At 39.6% G+C, this 17,849-nt stretch overlaps 1 long non-coding RNA gene across 2 annotated transcripts in view; it reads left to right on the plus strand.

Moving 5' to 3' along the window:
- LOC124555611 overlaps positions 1 to 15,932 on the plus strand; it is a 66,754-nt gene extending 50,822 nt beyond the window's left edge. For both annotated transcript variants that reach the window (XR_006968571.1, XR_006968570.1), the window contains exon 4: positions 14,719 to 15,932. This is a non-coding gene — a long non-coding RNA (uncharacterized LOC124555611). The remainder of the gene's footprint in view (positions 1 to 14,718) is intronic.
- The last annotated feature ends 1,917 nt before the right edge of the window (positions 15,933 to 17,849 follow it).

Here is a 17,849-nt window from a genome sequence, read left to right on the forward strand (position 1 = left end):
GAATATGATGCTCCAGAGTCCACAAGGGCTTGGGCTGGTCGTCCATCCATGAGGATATCGACATAGTTTGCTGTCATTTTTGTATTGGTTGATGTCGGAGGATTTTTCTCTTCGGCAGCCTCACCTCCAAGGAAGGTCGCACCCTTTAGTTTTCCAGGTTGTGGCAGCTAGGTGATTGGCTGGAGCTTCTAAACGGCGATGGAGACCTTGATCGGCGTTTTGGGGAGTGTCCTCTCCAGTGGCTAGCTTGTGGCAATGGTGACCTACATCATCCTGCACCCACATCTTCTTGTTGATCTTCGTCGTCCCGGAGTTGGCGTCGGCTAAGATCGGTCTGCTCTCTTCCGGTGCAGGCATCATCAAATATCCTCCGCCTTTTTCGTCAATAGTGCACCACATGTCCCGGTTGCCTGCAGTGGAAACATACTGGTTGGTTATTCTGGGTCCTCAAGACATCAGTTTTCCTTGGTGCCCAAACAGGTTCTTCATGCAGCAATGCAGGAATGTAACTTCGCGTGAGTCTCGACTTTCTTAACATTTCAAAGGGAAATGAAGGATGAGAGATTAGGTTCAGTGTGTGTTCTCCTTCCTCTCTTGTGACATCTTGAAGCGTCTCGGTTTTCTGCTCGCCGTGCAATCAAAGTGCCTTCTGAACTTCCTCTCTCACTATCTGATGACAAACACTTGTGAAATCAGTTTCTTCCTCCATCACAGACATTGATACGATGTTTGGAAGCCGTTCAAACTTCTTGCGTGTAATTCTTTTTTGATACATTGTCTCAATATACTGGCACCATTTTATGAAGTCATCTGCTGTGAAACCATCTTCATTAGTAGAGCTTGATACATGTCCTCAGCAACACCCTTCATAAGATGTGCAACCCTATCTTCCTCCCTCATTCGAGGATGCTGACGTTTCTCCTGGACTCTGTGCCCTGCAGTTTAATTTATCTTCAGCCTTGCAGTTCTGTTGTTGTGTGTTGCCGAAATACTTGCACAGTTCTGCCTGGAGTATTACCTAGCTTGTGAACTTCTCCTTGCTGTTTTCATACCATTGTTTGGCAGTGCCCTCCAACTAGAAAAATACGTTAGCCAAATACACGGTGTCATCCCATTTGAGCTGGCCGGAGTGGCCGTGTGGTTCTAGGCGCTACAGTCTGGAACCCAGCGACCGCTACGGTCGCAGGTTCGAATCCTGCCTCGGGCATGGATGTGTGTGATGTTCTTAGGTTATTTAGGTTTAATTAGTTCTAAGTTCTAGGTGACTGATGACCTCAGAAGTTAAGTCGCATAGTGCTCAGAGCCATTAGTCATCCCATTTGTTAAATTTGGCTATATGCTTGTATACCTTCAGCTACTTGGTTGGATCTTAGCCATCGTCACCAGGGAACCTGGAAGGTGGTCTCATGTGGTGGCACACAGTTGCTGTCATCATGACCTCTTCTTCTGCCTCAGATAGATTGCGATTTGTTGAATATGGCTCAAACTCGGGTTTCTTGCCACGTAAACGGCGGTTCTGTTGTAGCCTGATGGGAGCCACTGTGTCGTCGATAATTGTGTACTATCACAAGTTCCAATACCCAGCGTCTCCACCAGAATAATGTCACGTAGAGGAAGGTGTAAGTAGATCAATGACAAAAACTAACTTCACTTAACGAAGGTTTATTCAGCACTTGCACATACAAGAGTGTGGGGCGAACTGCCTCCGGCCATATATAATCTCAGAACATTCCAGTACAATGATTCTTGCCATTTGTGGATACTTCTAGAATGTACTCGAACTGAATGTAGAAATTAAAATTTTCAGGTCAGGTGAGTTTTGAACGCAAAATGCAACAATCTAGTATCATAACCATGACACTACGGCGACTGCGCTACTTGGCTTCTTCTGTGACAATATCATCTACTCACTACAAGTTGCCAGATTTTATGAGAACTTCACTTTACGCTTCTGTCACAGTTTATTTTCTTCCAACATGTGAAGTATTTGCCACAAACTGTAAGTAATGGATCAGTTTTGACAAATCCTTCATGTGCTGTGAGATGGCCAAGTAGCGCTCACATCAAAGTGAAGAAGAGTTTAACATCTTCAAGAATATTGACATATGTGTGGCCATAAATCTGATGTTGAATATGTTGGAGAATATGAAATACTGCAATAGGTAGTGTTAACATTTGTTGCTCTTTTGTTCTCAGAAGTTGGCTGCTCTGTTCCCAGTTGTCAGTCTTAAACTGCTGTGGAGGGGGGAGGTTCTGATGTCTGATGATAGTCAGTGACTGCCTGTGGTTAACTGTGTGTGTGTGTGTGTGTGTGTGTGTGTGTGTGTGTGTCAAATCATAATTTCAAACAATGGAAACTTCAGCTAGGGATATCAACAATATAAGAAAAGGAAAACTGAGGGACATCCTACCTGAAATAGTTCCCACCCCTCCTAAAGTGGTGTTCCATCGCCCACTCAACCTCCACAACATCCTAGTCCATCATAGGCCACTCCCAGTTCCAACCCCTTGCCGCAAGTATCGTATCATTTTGGAAGACCTAAGTGTAAAACCTGTCCAATCCACCCACCGAGCACTTGATTTTCCAGTCCTGTCACAGGTTTATTCTACCACATAAGGGGCCTTGCCACCTGTGGAAACAGTAGTGTCATTTATCAGATCTGCTGCAATCATTTCACAGCTTTTTATATTGGTATGACTACCAACCAACTGTCCACTAGAGTGAATGGCTACTGGCAAACTGTGGTCAAGAGCACAGTAGACCACCCTGTGGCACACCATACAGCTGAACATAACACTTGATTTCAGTGACTGCTTCACTACCAGAGCCATCTGGATCCTTCCCTCCATCACCAGCTTTTCTGAACTGTGCAGATGGGAGTTATCCTTAAAACACATTCTTCACTCCCATACTTACCCTGGCCTCAACCTATGGTAACATACTGTCCCCACACCTTCCTCACAGCAGTTTCCACCCCGTCTATCCCCATTCTCATCTCCCACCCCGTTTATTTGCAGACCTCTGCCAATGCATCTGCCCATCTTTCTCTGCTTCTCTCATTTTTTGCTCCTTTTTTTCCCCATCTCCTTGCCCCACAACCTCCTAATGCTGTGCCTGTTGACATTATAGTCCCTGCACGCACCACCAGACAGCAATAGTCTCTCCCCCCACCTTACACCATCCCTTCCCCTCCCCTCCCCTCCCCTCCCCTCTCCAGATTGTTGCTTGCATCCTATATGATGATGCATTCTGTCCTGAGATGCAGGAGTTGGTGGTCATGTGCACATGAGGTGTGCTTGCTTCTGTGTGTGAATAGCATGTGTCTCGTTTACTGATGAAGGCTGTGGCCAAAAGCTGTATGTCGCTTTTAATTGTGCCTGTCTGCAACTTGATGTATCTTCTTTGTGGTAAGTAGCACTCTTGTCTTTTTCTACATTGTCAAATCATAATTTGTTTCCTTACAGGCAAATTTTGCATCAATAATGTTTTGTGTGTCTTGAATGTTTATTATTGTAATGTTACTTTTATGTGATACCTAGGTACCATTTCATTTAAATAGTTTACACACACACACACACACACACACACACACACACACACACACAAACGCAATTTGTGGACACAATGCAAAAGGTAATGTAACCTGAAATATTATGTAACCACTCATGTCTCAGTTGTGAAATACTGAAATACTGTTCTACAGTTTCTATTATTTTGTCACTTTTATTTGTTTCACATTTGCTCTAGCAACATAATTAAAAATAAATTTAAGGAAAACCTTAAGCCCAGGGAAAATTTCACACATTTTAGATTCATTTGATGTTGCCAGCTGTTCAGCTTTGTACTTGATTGCAAGTGACAAAGACAGTGATGTTCATAAGGATACCAATGATAGTGGTGTTAAGTGTTGTTGGTAAGTTTTAGCTGTTTATAATGCAATTCAGTCAACAATAGTGAAACTACATGTACAAATTTCATAGTTTCAAATTCTACATCACCTCCATGTGCTGTATGGTATCCAAACAAGGACAGTGACTTAGTAGCGTTCCTGCATTCTGTGTTGTTCACAAAAATAATATTGATCCTTCAGTAGAAAATACACCATATTTCTACTACTGCTATATGTGTGGTATCGACATTCAATACCACACTTGTTAGGGGTTGCAGTTATTGGCCGCAGTCATTATTAGTATCGTTTGACCCTCGAGTTGCGACCAGCGCCACTAGTGGTGCTCCTGCTCGGAACGTAAAGTAGCACAACTTTCAGCTGATAGGAAGCAACCTCTAACAAGGCGCTTAGTAACGTATGGCCTAAGTGAGACCTCAGTAGCTATCTGTTCATAATCACATGTATGCAGCCAAGAATAATCCTGTACAACCAGTTAAGTACAATATATATATTATTTTTTACCAATGACTCTTAATTATTTTAGTCATTGCAGATCCAGACTGTGCAGCGAGCATCTTTCCGACGTTAATGACAAACCTGTTGTGATTTGTGTGCTTCTGTTTAGCATTGGCCACCAGTCAACATTGGCGATGACTTCGTTCATCGTTGTCATAACAATATGTTCACTCATGAAGTACTAGATGTGACAGACACTACATGGTATGCCTTTTTAAATGCTGAATGCAATTTCTCTCTCTCATTAAATGAAATTCATTGCTTCATAGCAAATAATTTGATTGGAAGATACCCAAAGGAACCTAACTACTGAACATACTAGTCAAGTAACCCAGCGTTGGGGATGGATGTTCTTGCTGACATTGTTGTTAAATAGATCGGAGAAAATTTTGAAACAAGAAAATCATTTTGTTGACAATGACAAAATCGCTGAACATGGAGTAAGTGAAATGATTACATTCTCTGATCAGTACCACAGGCAGTTCTAAGGTACCACATATTGGCCCATGTTGAAACACCCATATTACTAAGTGGTGTAGCCTCCAAGGTCGGCAGTGCAGGCGCTCTAACATCCAGTCAATCACACAGATGGTGAATACTGCCCTCAGATATGTTGTGCCATGTCTACTCGACCTGTTCACATAGTTCTGAAAGACAAGTCCTTGTCGTCCCATCATATTCCACACATGCTCCATTGGAGACATCTAGAAATTGTGCAGGCCTACCAAGAATGGTAAAAGAACTGTTCTAACCACATTCTTCATGTACCAAGCACTAGTGTCCCCTCCAGAAACACCAAAGGTGAAAGAAATGCAGCTTATCACACCCTAGGCTGTAAAGCCTGGGATGGGGTCAGTGTGTCTAGGACAAATGCTCACTTCGAGACAGTACTCAGCAGGTCTGTCGCAGACACAAGTGATCATCACTTGCATGCAGGCAGATCTGTTTTCATTCCTGAATACCATGGCATGCCATTCCATTTTCCAAGTGATTCTTTGACATTACCAGTCAAGCCATGCAAGTCAATTCTGTGGCATGAGTGGAAGACAAGCTAGAGGTGCACATGCTTGCAGTCACTCTGCTAACAGCCATCTGCAACAGTTCGTGTTGACGCGTCTGGGCTTACAAGCACACTTATCTGTGCTGTGGTAGCTGTACAATCTGCCACTACTACCCTTACAACACAACACTCCTCACGAGTGTCTGTACTGTGTGGACATCCAGAACCTCATCTACAGATGTGAGAATGCTCACATGACCACTGATACCAGCATTGTTGCACAAGTGAGTCTGGCATATCCAACTTGCATGGCAGTTCTTAGAAAAGAGTCATCTTGTCACTAGGAAGGCCACAATTTGACCCCTTTAAAACTTGCTCAGTTGGCTGTAGGAAGCAAGAACGCGTCTCTGTGTCATGGTTGCCTGCTTCCTTCACACGTTTGCGCCATAGTGAACCTTCTAGGTGTCGCCATTCCTATTAAAGGTTAGACACAGATTGTGCTGTAGTAGCTATGCTACTACGCTACCTCTTGGCAAACGGCACAGAAACCATTATCAGTACATCGACTGTCCCTCTAGTGTCATATGCTGTCATCATATCGAGATCAACATTCTTTCCAGGTGGCTTCTATCCTTCCTTCCTTCTTTTCCAAGAAAAACCTGCAGTGAATATTGATATAATAATTTGACATTCCTTATACCATGTATTCTCGTAAGTGCTGGTTCTTATTTCTACATTATTCCAGTTTCTCCTTGCAATGACTATCGGTTTCTTTTTCTACTTGCAGGCTTCATCTTATTTATCATATTTACACTATTTCAGTTCAGTGCTTTAATCATAAGAGCTTTAAAGAAATTGCACAAAATGGCTAAACTTTTTCACGGTGAATGCATACCATCCGGATGTTTTGTTGAGTGTTACAAAACTATGAAATGCTTCCTTTATGAGCTTAGCCTGTGTTACATTGTTGCAGTTCTGTGTCACTTATCTTCAGAATTTTAGGTCACGTACCTAAATGAGTAAAACTGTCTCAATTTGATGAGAAATTTGGTTAAACATGTCTGTGGCGGTCATCAGAGCTTCTTCTGTCATGTGAAAGATTTGTCGCAAACTGTAAGTAATGTACCAGTTTTGGCGAATCTTTTACGTGCTGGGAGGTGCACAAGTAGCTTCCACTTCAAAGGAACGAGTGAAGCTGGAACTGGTGTTGAGGTATGTGAGTTTGCCACATTTATTATGTTGTGAATCTTTTACTTCTGATTTTTGTTGAAATTATGGAGGACAGGTTTATACATTTATTATTACATTATTTAATTGAATTTCCTTTTGAGAATATTGAAGGGTGATCTGTTTGGCAGGAGAGCTTCTGTAAAGTTTGGAACGTAGGAGACGAGGTACTGGCAGAAGTAAAGCTGTGAGTACCGGGCGTGAGTCGTGCTTTGGTAGCTCAGATGGTAGAGCACTTGCCCGCGAAAGGCAAAGGTCCCAAGTTCGAGTCTCGGTAGGGCACACAATTTTAATCTGCCAGGAAGTTTCATTGAACAAAATATTTTTTATTCAAGACAGTCGGTTTCAACAGTCTTTGATGTCATCTTTAGGTCTGAAACATGTTATGTAGTAAAACATGTTCATTGTACGTTGACTTCACAGTGTCAAGTGGATAAAACTCGGCATGTTCTAGAAGTTTGTCATCACTGTGTGTTTTTAAATAATGTAGCAATGACAAATGTCCATAATGTGCTGAGTTTTATCTGCTTGACACCTTGTGTGTGAGGTAAACATAAAATGAACATGTTTTACTTCAAAAAATATTGCGATCTGAAGACTGTTGAAACAGGTTTTTTGGAATAAGGAAATATTTTGTGTGGTCTTGGCTTTTGTATGGTTTTTACATTATTTGAATTTTTAGAATCCAACTTACATAACTAGTAAAACTTAGTTATGTACAGCTGTAATTTGAAACTTTTTGTCTGGCGGTTTCTGATGTCCTTCATCAAACCAAGAAATGCAGTAATAACACTAAAATCAGATTTGCAAGTTCGATGTTCCATTAGGCCATGCTGATTCAGTTTTGAAATGACCCAAACATCCATTCTCTCAAATGGAGTTACTTTTCAGACTCAAAATATTTTCAGGGATCACTGTTGGACTAGGAGCATGGCTAGAAAGAATGTAGCAGTGACTGGATTAGTTACTGGACTGTTAAGAGTAAAAGAAAAGAATTCATAAAAGTGGTGGGTCCCTACCAGACTTACAGGGCATCATTTTCTGCCCACAAAAACATTGATGGAAGGCATGTAATGTCAAAATAAAACCTCAGTGTTACTTAAAACTACTAAGAAAAACATGTATATGTCCCCATGGTTGTGGCAGGTTCCAGTTACTTGTTATTTTAGTTTGTGGGACTGGAGTAATATGAAACTGTAAGAGCTAAAGGGACTGTTTCTTAGGTTGATCAGGATTGTGTAGGTGCTCTTCCTTTTGCGCATTGCGAGTCTGATGGGCTAGCAAGGGAGAGAGAAGTCCATTGGTGTTAAGAATGGCCACAGCAAAGGTAGCAAGTTCATGAAAACTAGTTACTTTTTCATCAAGCTAGTGCAGATACAGGTGCATGCCCAAGCGTGGTGGGTACAACCTGACGTTGATCGTGGCAGCTTTGTACTGGTGCAGTAGAGGCAGTCTCTCCTGAAGGACACACGTGTTTCTGGGAGGCAGTGCACGTAGGCAGGACGCCTACCAGATGAATGTGGAGAGAGGTGTGGCATGTGTCAAAAGGCAAGCATATAGCCACCCACTAAGCCTGTGCTACTAACTGTTTAGGAAATTACTGCCTTGATTGTGCGATGCTCTCCACCCAGGAAAAGGAAAATGAGACATAAGAGTTAAATATTCTTTCTTTGTTAGTATATTGGAAGAAAATCCATGTATCTACAACCACAGCAGTGTGAAATAGAACAGAAACACTCAAAGCATGGGAAAGGATTGCTTGTAAAAAATAGATAACTTAATAATTGTAATTCATTTAATTTATTTGTGAAAGTTAATGGAGACATGAAATAGAATTACGTTCGGTGGCTTTCTTTAAAACCTCTGCAAATCTTTAACAATTTGCTGGATGTAATGTAATATCAGATTGTTTTGGTATATAACTGCATCCACACTTGGTTCTGAAAAGACAGTGCTCCACTTGGATCAAGAAAGAAACTAAGGAGTGTATTACTCAATTTCATTGTATTGTTCATAGGTCACCTTTGGATTTCTGGCATTTGATGTGAAATCTCAATAGGACTGTCTGCCTTGTAAAGAGGTGACATATGACATAGAACGTAATCGTAAATCCATACAAAGTTATGAAACACACAGATAGCTTAGTCGTGCCAATTCTATTTGTGTAAAAAGTTACTGAAGCATCAAGCACCTAGATTTTCTCCACTACCTTACCGAAAGAACATCCTACAGGCGTACTTCCCCTGGATAATTCATAACAACTTTCCATTGGTTATTTGTCAGAGGGTATAGTGTCCTGCACTTTTAAAAGGTAAAACTTCATCCACTCCTAAACAGTCATGAAATTTGTGGTCTTTCTGCTAAGGTTTAGGCTCTGGAAGTGAGTGTGTACCTCCAAAGAAAGCTACACTCAATAAACTTTCTTTTAATACTCAACCATCACTCTGCAGTCATGCTCTCCTGTGTCAACTACAAAAATATTCCACCTGCATTGAAAAAAGCTTGGTAGATTCCATAGTCACCAGTAACAGTCAACTGTTTTCTTTCAGAATTGCATTGGTCTTGGTATATATAAAGGCTGCAGATCTTGTTATATTGACTTAGACATTTGAGTCACAAAAATTAGGGGAAATTGGGATACATATTAAACACAAACCTGAAGGCTGAGTTCGCCAGAGCAGAACGTTTCTGGAAAGTCAGATGCTGACAGTTTTGAAAAACTCTTGCATTTATCTTATTGTTGATATGTTGGATTGTGCTGCTTCTCACACAATGTAGCAGACAGACAATTCAATTGTGATGATGGAATCTGGTAATGAGTTTCTTTAACATGTAACGAAGGACAAAACAGGTCAAATAACAATGAAAATTTGAAATGTTTCCTGAAGTATTCCTGGTGTGACTGATCAGTGGTTTCATACTGGTAAACATATGTAATGTAGTCATGGAATGACTGATAATAATGAAGCATTGGTGACAGTATGCATTATAATTTCTTAAAAGGTGTGTCAAAGAACACTGTTCAGACAGTTGTTTCCTAAGGAAGTGGCAGTCTTGGGGATTAAATGAATTAAGCCACATTATCACCTCAGACAATAATTTTATAGGAAAAACTGATACTTCAATAAAAACAGAACATTAAACAAATCTCTGCTCTAGGCTCTGCTCTTTAAAGTTACTCCGTAGTGAGAGGACAAGTTCAGTAGCAGATTAATTTTATTATGTTTCAGAAGAATTGGCAGATAAACTATAAAAATAACAATCAGTATGAACAATAAAATTAAAGGAAACCTACATGAGAAGGGAAATGGTTATGACAGTTCATATTCTGTCTTAATGTAAGACCTCAGATTTTTCTGTCCTGTCAAGGCACTTTCCCAGAGTTACAGAACAGTTATCCGCTGAATCTTTCTTATTCATAGGAGGTATGACTAAAGAAATGCCTTTAGTCACAACTTTTCATTTTTGAGGGTGTTTCCTTCTAAATCAAGGTAGTGTACATTGTGTAGCTTGGACCTAAAAGCAGCATGTTTGTGTGGTGGGTTGGCATGATGAGTTCTCTAGTGCTACGTCTGTGTTTGTGCGTTTTCTGTGTATGCAGAACTTACTTTTTTGTTGGTGATTTTAAGATTCAGTAATTGTCCTCATGTTCTATACATAATTTTATGTTTTTGTGGAAATATACAGACATAACACTTGACAACTCATTATGCCACCCCACAACACTGAAACATGCTGCATTTAGGTCCATGCTACACAGAGTGCACTCCTTTGATTTAGAAGAAAACACCCTCAAAAATGAGATAGACGCAATACAGAGCATTGCCATAAGTGATGGCTACACAACCAAAACAACTGACAATTTCAACAGACACGTACACAAAAGTAAGACAACGAATGGCCACACTGTGAAAGAAGAGAGAATATTCACCGATATCCAATACCTGGGCTCCATATCACAGAAACATCGCTAACCTTTCCAGAAAAACAAACGTAACAATTTCATTCGCAATGAATAATAAGTTGGGAAACTTACTCGTCCATAACATAAAATCAAATACACGAGCATACAACAGTGGCAGAGTGTACAAAGTAACATTCCCAGTTATTCTGCCTACTATATAGGGAAAACAGGCAGAAACTTCAAAACCCATTTTCAAGAACACTGAAATGCTTTCAGGCTAAACCATTTCGAAAAATCAGTAATTGCAAAACATATGTTGGAAACGAAACATGTCATAAACAGTATAGAAGCAGTTCAGTAGTACTACATAATGAATCCAGTGGTAAGACCCTAAATGTGTTAGAGGTGGTGGTGGTGGTGGTGGTGGTGGTGGTGGTGGTGGTTAGTGTTTAACGTTCCGTCGACAACGAGGTCATTAGAGACGGAGCGCAAGCTTGGGTTAGGGAAGGATTGGGAAGGAAATCGGCCGTGCCCTTTCAAAGGAACCATCCCGGCATTTGCCTGAAACGATTTAGGGAAATCACGGAAAACCTAAATCAGGATGGCCGGAGACGGGATTGAACTGTCGTCCTCCCGAATGCGAGTCCAGTGTGCTAACCACTGTGCCACCTCGCTCGGTAAATGTGTTAGAACAAGTGGAGATATACCTTCACAAAATCAAAAAAAAAACCAGAATCTATGTTAAATGAACAAACAGATTTCGCAAGCTATAGTTACTAAAGTAATATTAAAGACGTATCCTAAATTTATCTCCTGCATATGGCAATTGTTTAATAGTTATATCTTCAGCGCTAAGAATAAATTCATCTTTGACAATACCATGTACAAAAACATCTGTGAAATGTTTAGAAACGTACGTGCAAATGTGCCTCTTGAATGAAATGACATGTACGAAAACGATGGAGAAGAGAAAGTTTGCTGGTGCTAAAACTTTAAAAACGCTTTTCATGGATTATGTGGTAAGTTCACACTGTTCAGCTTTTCCACTATTTCATACATACGCGAATTCTTTACAGACAAATGGAAAAACTGGTAGAAGCCGAACTCGGGGACGATCAGTTTGGATTCCGTAGAAATATTGGAACACGTGAGGCAATACTGACTGTACGGCTTATATTAGAAGAAAGATTAAGGAAAGGCAAACCTACGTTTCTAGCATTTGTAGACATAGAGAAAGCTTTTGACAATGGTTACTGGAATACTCTTTTTCAAATTCTGAAGGTGGCAGGGGTAAAATACAGGGAGCAAAAGGCTATTTACAATTTGTACAGAAACCAGATGGCAGTTACAAGAGTCGAGGGGCATGAAAGGGAAGCAGTGGTTGGGAAGGGAGTGAGACAGGGTTGTAGCCTCTCCCTGATGTTATTCAATCTGTATATTGAGCAAGCAGTAAAGGAAACAAAAGAAAAATTCAGAGTAGGTATTAAAATCCATGGAGAAGAAATAAAAACTTTGAGGTTCGTCGATGACATTGTAATTCTGTCAGAAACAGCAAAGGACTTGGAAGAGCAGTTGAACGGGATGGAGTGTCTTGCAAGGAGGATATAAGGTGAACATCAACAAAAGCAAAACGAGGACAATGGAATGTAGTCAAATTAAACCGGGTGATGCTGCGGGAATTAGATTAGGAAATGAGACACTTAAAGTAGTAAAGAAGTTTCGCTATTTGGGGAGCAAAGTAACTCATGGTGTTTGAAGTAGAGAGGATATAAAATGTAGACTGGCAATGGCAAGGAAAGCGTTTCTGAAGAACAGAAATTTGTTAACATCGAGTATTTATTTAAGTGTCAGGAAGTCGTTTCTGAAAGTATTTGTATGGAGTGTAGCCATGTATGGAAGTGAAACATGGACGATAAATAGTTTAGGCAAGAAGAGAATAGAAGCTTTCGAAATGTGGTGCTACTGAAGAATGCTGAAGATTAGGTGGGTGGAACACACAACTAATGAGGAGGTATTGAATAGAATTGGAGAGAAGAAGAGTTAGTGGCACAACTTGACTAGAAGAAGGGATCAGTTGGTAGGACATGGTCTGAGGCATCAAGGGATCACCAAGTTAGTATTGGAGGGCAGCGTGGAGGGTAAAAATCGTAGAGGGAGACCAAGAGATGAATACACTAAGCAGATTTAGAAAGGTGTAGGTTGCAGTAGGTACTGGAAGAAGCTTACACTGGATATAGTAGCATGGCGAGCTGCATCAAACCAGTCTCAGGACTGAAGACAACAACAACAACAACATACATATTTTCCGCGTTTTATTCGAGACATTCATAACTTAACATTAAACCTTTTCGTGATATGAATATGCATTTCACCTCATTCAAAAGAAGAAATATAGCATGTATTAAAACGAATTACACCTGATGATGGACCCACAGGGTCCGAAATGCATCATGTAATTAATAAAACACAAAAAGTTGCAACTGAAGGCATTCTTTAATTCATACATCTAGTGTATTGAATACAGTCATGTTTCAAGCTGCAAAATATGGATAAAATCAAATGGTTTCTTATTGCTGAAACATTTCTTCTTCTGTCAACAAAGTTCATGACAGACTCAAATCCCTTCACAGCAAATGTCTTGATGTTGGTGACATAACTTAAACATACTGTGCTCTGTATATCATTAGGAAAATACAGTTTAATTTTCACTGGTCTCTGGGCCACACCATTTCTGTCCAATAATACATGAACAGTAATAGTTACTGAATGCTTCATTAATGAAACTGTTAGCGGAGAAAAGAAAAACCGGAGAATACACTATATAGCTAACTCTGCCACTGTAACTTTACCTATCTCTGGTTTTAAACTTGAAATAACTTTAATGCGATGTTAATTTAAAGTGGTAATGTGACTGACTTCATAAATCCCTTATGATAGAGAAAAACGAGCCACAACTCAGCATAGTGTATAGCCGAAGTTGAGTGACACATTGTAACACATCACAGCCAAATGTCAAAATATATAACCTGTTTACTTGAGACTGGAGACAAGTGTGGCTTTGGTATGTTAACTAAGTTCAGTTCACAGCAATGTATTACCTAAAATGTACCAAACATAAACTGACCAGTGACTTTATTTTTCAGTATAAATTTTTCAAAATATACACAGTAGTTAGTTTATTTTGAAGTATCATGACCACTATAAGCAATAATGGAGACATTAAGTTAGCAAACTGAAGTGTCGGACTAAAAAGTTCTAAAGAATCTATTTTTTAATCAAAATTGAATGTGATACATTGCATAGCAGATAAAATGTGTGAACTTGTTTTCAATTTTCTACATGAAAAGTAAGTTTTACTGAGAAACTGCAGAAACATATTTAGCTTTTTCATTCACATAAAACAATTACGTTAACTGAATCCAGAACACCATAATCTTTTGAAAAAGACATTGTGCCACCTTACTTTTATTGGGTTTCGAGTCAGATGTGTCCCATGCCACTGCCACACTGCACACATCACTTCTTGCACCATGCTGGTAGGTATCCTGCTTCACACAGCACTGAGTAGTGGCCCCCCTAAAGCTAGTGGGTCACTTGCAGGCCGGAGCAACTGTTTGTAGCACAGCTAGGTGAAGGCTTCACTGGTGGGAAGCCTGGTAGTGTTGAACCTCGGTGCTAGTGGTTCTTATTGAGCACAAGGGTTCACTGTGCTCTTATCAGTGAACTGCACTGCTGGCAGTTCTTCAGGCTTGGGCATTGGTAACATTCTTGCACCAATTTGTTTTCCATCTCGTGACAACAGCATGCCATTCCATTGGGGCACCATGCTGCATTGATGAGTTTCTTACTGGAATAGTGCCACATTGTCTCATTAGGTATTTCAACCAACCATTGACAGTTATTAGCAAAGGGTTGAATTATATCTGAGCCAGTAATGTGGGGAAACTTGGTAACCATGTATCAGGATTGGAGATAATTAGCAGTTGCTCCTGAAAGGCATTGCCACAGTGCTCATGAAACTCTTTTATATACAAAATTTAAATTAAATTGTCACATTGTCATGAGTGTGGACCTTTCTGTTCTGTGTACATTGCCCTAATACATCTTGTTGTGGTCCATTTTGAAATTGTAACCACCCAAAACACTTAGTTTTTCAAATTACACAGTCTCTTCTGTTACAGGCCCAGCATTTGTGGGAGAAATGGTATGATGGAGGATACCTTAGCCAGAGCCCAGATATTGTGAACTGAGAGAGAACTTGTGAATATGCCAGTCTTGTTCAGTGTGGTATGGGAAACAGCCATTGTCAAGATTGAGGTTAAATCTTTTTATTGAGTAAATCAGATGTGTTTGTCTGGAGGGAACATTGCTTGTGAAAACCAATGGTCCAGTATTGAGCCTTGGCCAGTTGCAAATGGTAATTAGCAGGCAAGGTCTTCACCACATTCAAATTATTACAGCGCCTTCTGTCATGTAAAAGACTTGCCACAAACTGTGGTTAATTGACCAGTTTGGGCAAATCCTTTATGTGTTGGGAGGTGCTAAAGTTGCGTTTATATCAAAATGAAGAAGAGTGATGTGATTTTAGTTAAATGAACTGTAGCTACTTGGAATAGAAGTTGCAAGTTGTATGTAAACAATACATTGTATTTTTAACATACTTAACCGATATAGTTTGTTTCATAGTAATGAAAAGAGCTGCAAAATTTATACGTACATACATAAAGCATCCTCCAAGTGTCTGGGAGGAGCTGCAGTTAAGCCCCTCCCTTCCTCCCACACACACAGTATCCAGGCTGACCTAGTACAGACAACTTGTAAGGCAGAGAAGCAACAAGGAAGTTGAAGCCAAGTTTCAATGTAATGCATTCCACATGCCTGTAGTGGCTTGTGAAGCAATGTTTATTTCTACTTCCAGAACAGTCAACATGAAGTGCATTTTGTGTGTCAGAATACTAAATATTTGTCTTTTAATTTTGAATGTAATCTCTGTCAAGTAGTATGTAGTATTAATTGTGAAGACATTTAAAAGCAGTTGACAGACTGGTTTTTGTTTCTACATATTTGTTTGAACCAAGTGGCATACAGGATGACATCTGTTTAGAGACAGTGAAAATGCACTTGTGAAGAGGATTTTTTGTACAGCATACCTTGGTATCCGAAGGATTTCCCACAGACTGCAAATAAGAGTTCAGTCTTGGGAGGTCCTTTGGTTATGAGTGTGTGCTCAGGTGACACTTGTAAGTGAAGGAAAGTCAACTTCTGGTTTTTCTGGATTTCTTGAAGTATTCGTGTTCTGACTACTGATCAGTGGTTAGTGTCACAGTATTATTTCTGTATTCAGCCTTAAATTGCTCTGCATCATGAATGGCAATAAAATGGTTGTAATTGCTCAGATGTGGGCCTTTTATGGAAAGTATTTACCATATAATGCAACTGCAGTATTAACCTCTCTCTCTCTCTCTCTCTCTCTCTCTCTCTCTCTCTCTCTCTCTCTCTCTCTCTCTCTCTTCCCCCCCCCCCCCCACCTCCCCCTCCAGTCTTCCTCCCCCTTCTATATTCTTTAACCATTTCAATAAGAGCCTCTGTGCATGGCCTGCATGCAGTTACCTAGCACCTTATTTGGTTGAAACCTAATTGTTAACAAGACTAGAACATGGTGAAACAAATTCAGTCACCACTGTGAGCAACTCACGGCCATATAGCACATTTACTGGTCTCACTAGCTTTGACAAACATGTCGTTTTCCTCAATACATACTCTCTCTACATTAATTCAATAACATTTTTTCATTTGTATGAAAATTTTTACATGTATGTAGCATTATTTTCAGCCTTTAGATACACTGTTGTACTGTTTTGAGCCTAATGTGAATTTTGGAATTTGTTGTCTGTCCTGTTCCATCTGCTGTAAACTTCTCTAATGGTAATTGGAAGTTCTCATTTTGGGAATTGGCTATTAACAGATTTTATTTCGGGGGTCCCAACCCCATTCCTCACACTACTCATTTCATAAGCTACTGTTTGTAAACTTCGTTGATAGTAAATGGAAGTTTCAAATTTTAGATCGTATTTAACCTTCCTCCTTACCCCCCCCCCCCCCCCCCCCTTCTTTCCAGTTTTTATAATAATTTAATACTTTTTACTACATTCATGTTAAAATTTCTATGCATTCTTTCTTTTATAAGGTGGTTTTATGGTTCCATTTTTACACACGTTTTTATATCTGTTCAGTTTTATCATTTTAGATTAACAGTGGGCTTATGCAAGACACAGTTCTCATCTCCGTTTTAATTTACGTAGTGTACTCAATGCAGTCTGTTCACATTTCATATTCACACACAGTTAGTGCCCTCTGCACATAGCTTTCCTCAGTGCTAGGACCCATAAATTTGGGTAGCCAGCTTTTACTAATTGCCATATGCATACTGTTTTAACCCAGATGCCATGATTGTGTTTTAATAAATGTAAGTAAACTTACACCTCAGCAAGACTCTTACATTACAGGGCCATTATACTTGGGATTTAATCTACATACCTGAAGTACCACATTGCCGGAGTCTTATGTCAAGGCTGTGATTATTTGTGTTCATAAAATGAGTGTCCCATATGATGAGCCATTTGATTATATTCTGTGTACATTATCAATATGTTATGTAACAAGTGAGTGCACTTATCTTAAAATATTTGTCTGTAACTGTTACTTTTTGTTTAAAATACTTCTGTAACCACCAATGTAACTTTAAGGGCCATTATATGTTCTGAAGAAGACAACTTCAAAATTGTCAGAACTTAGGTCAAGGGTTCCAATAAGCCTTTATTTGCAGCTGGGTGGCTGTAGTTTCAATGCCTCAAAGTTCATGCCAAAGAGTTGTTGAATTTACAGCCATGTTTAAGACTTTAAGATGTCACAATTTCAAACAATATTTCATTTATTTACACTGTAATACTGTAGTCACTTCTGTACCATAAACTTTAAGATGGTAAAACCAACAGGAGTTAAATTATCAGTTAACAAATGATGTATGCAACTGCTACCACCTTCATGAGCTTCAGTAAGCAGTGAAATAACTACTTTTACTAGTACTGAAGAAATGCAATTCAGAAACGCTATTTCTTTCAAGTATTCTAAATAATTAACAATGCTGTGCAAAAGTATTGACATGCTACATGACTGAAAGCATTTGATATGTAACTCGGTATATACAAAATATATGGAGGTAATCAGTTAGAAAAAGCAGACTATCTCAGTTACTGTGAAGAAATACTAAAGATTATTTTTTTATGTAAGCAAATACTTCAGAGTTCCTTGT

The sequence above is a fragment of the Schistocerca americana genome, chromosome X (assembly GCF_021461395.2).
Source record: "Schistocerca americana isolate TAMUIC-IGC-003095 chromosome X, iqSchAmer2.1, whole genome shotgun sequence".
Classification (NCBI taxonomy): domain Eukaryota; kingdom Metazoa; phylum Arthropoda; class Insecta; order Orthoptera; family Acrididae; genus Schistocerca; species Schistocerca americana.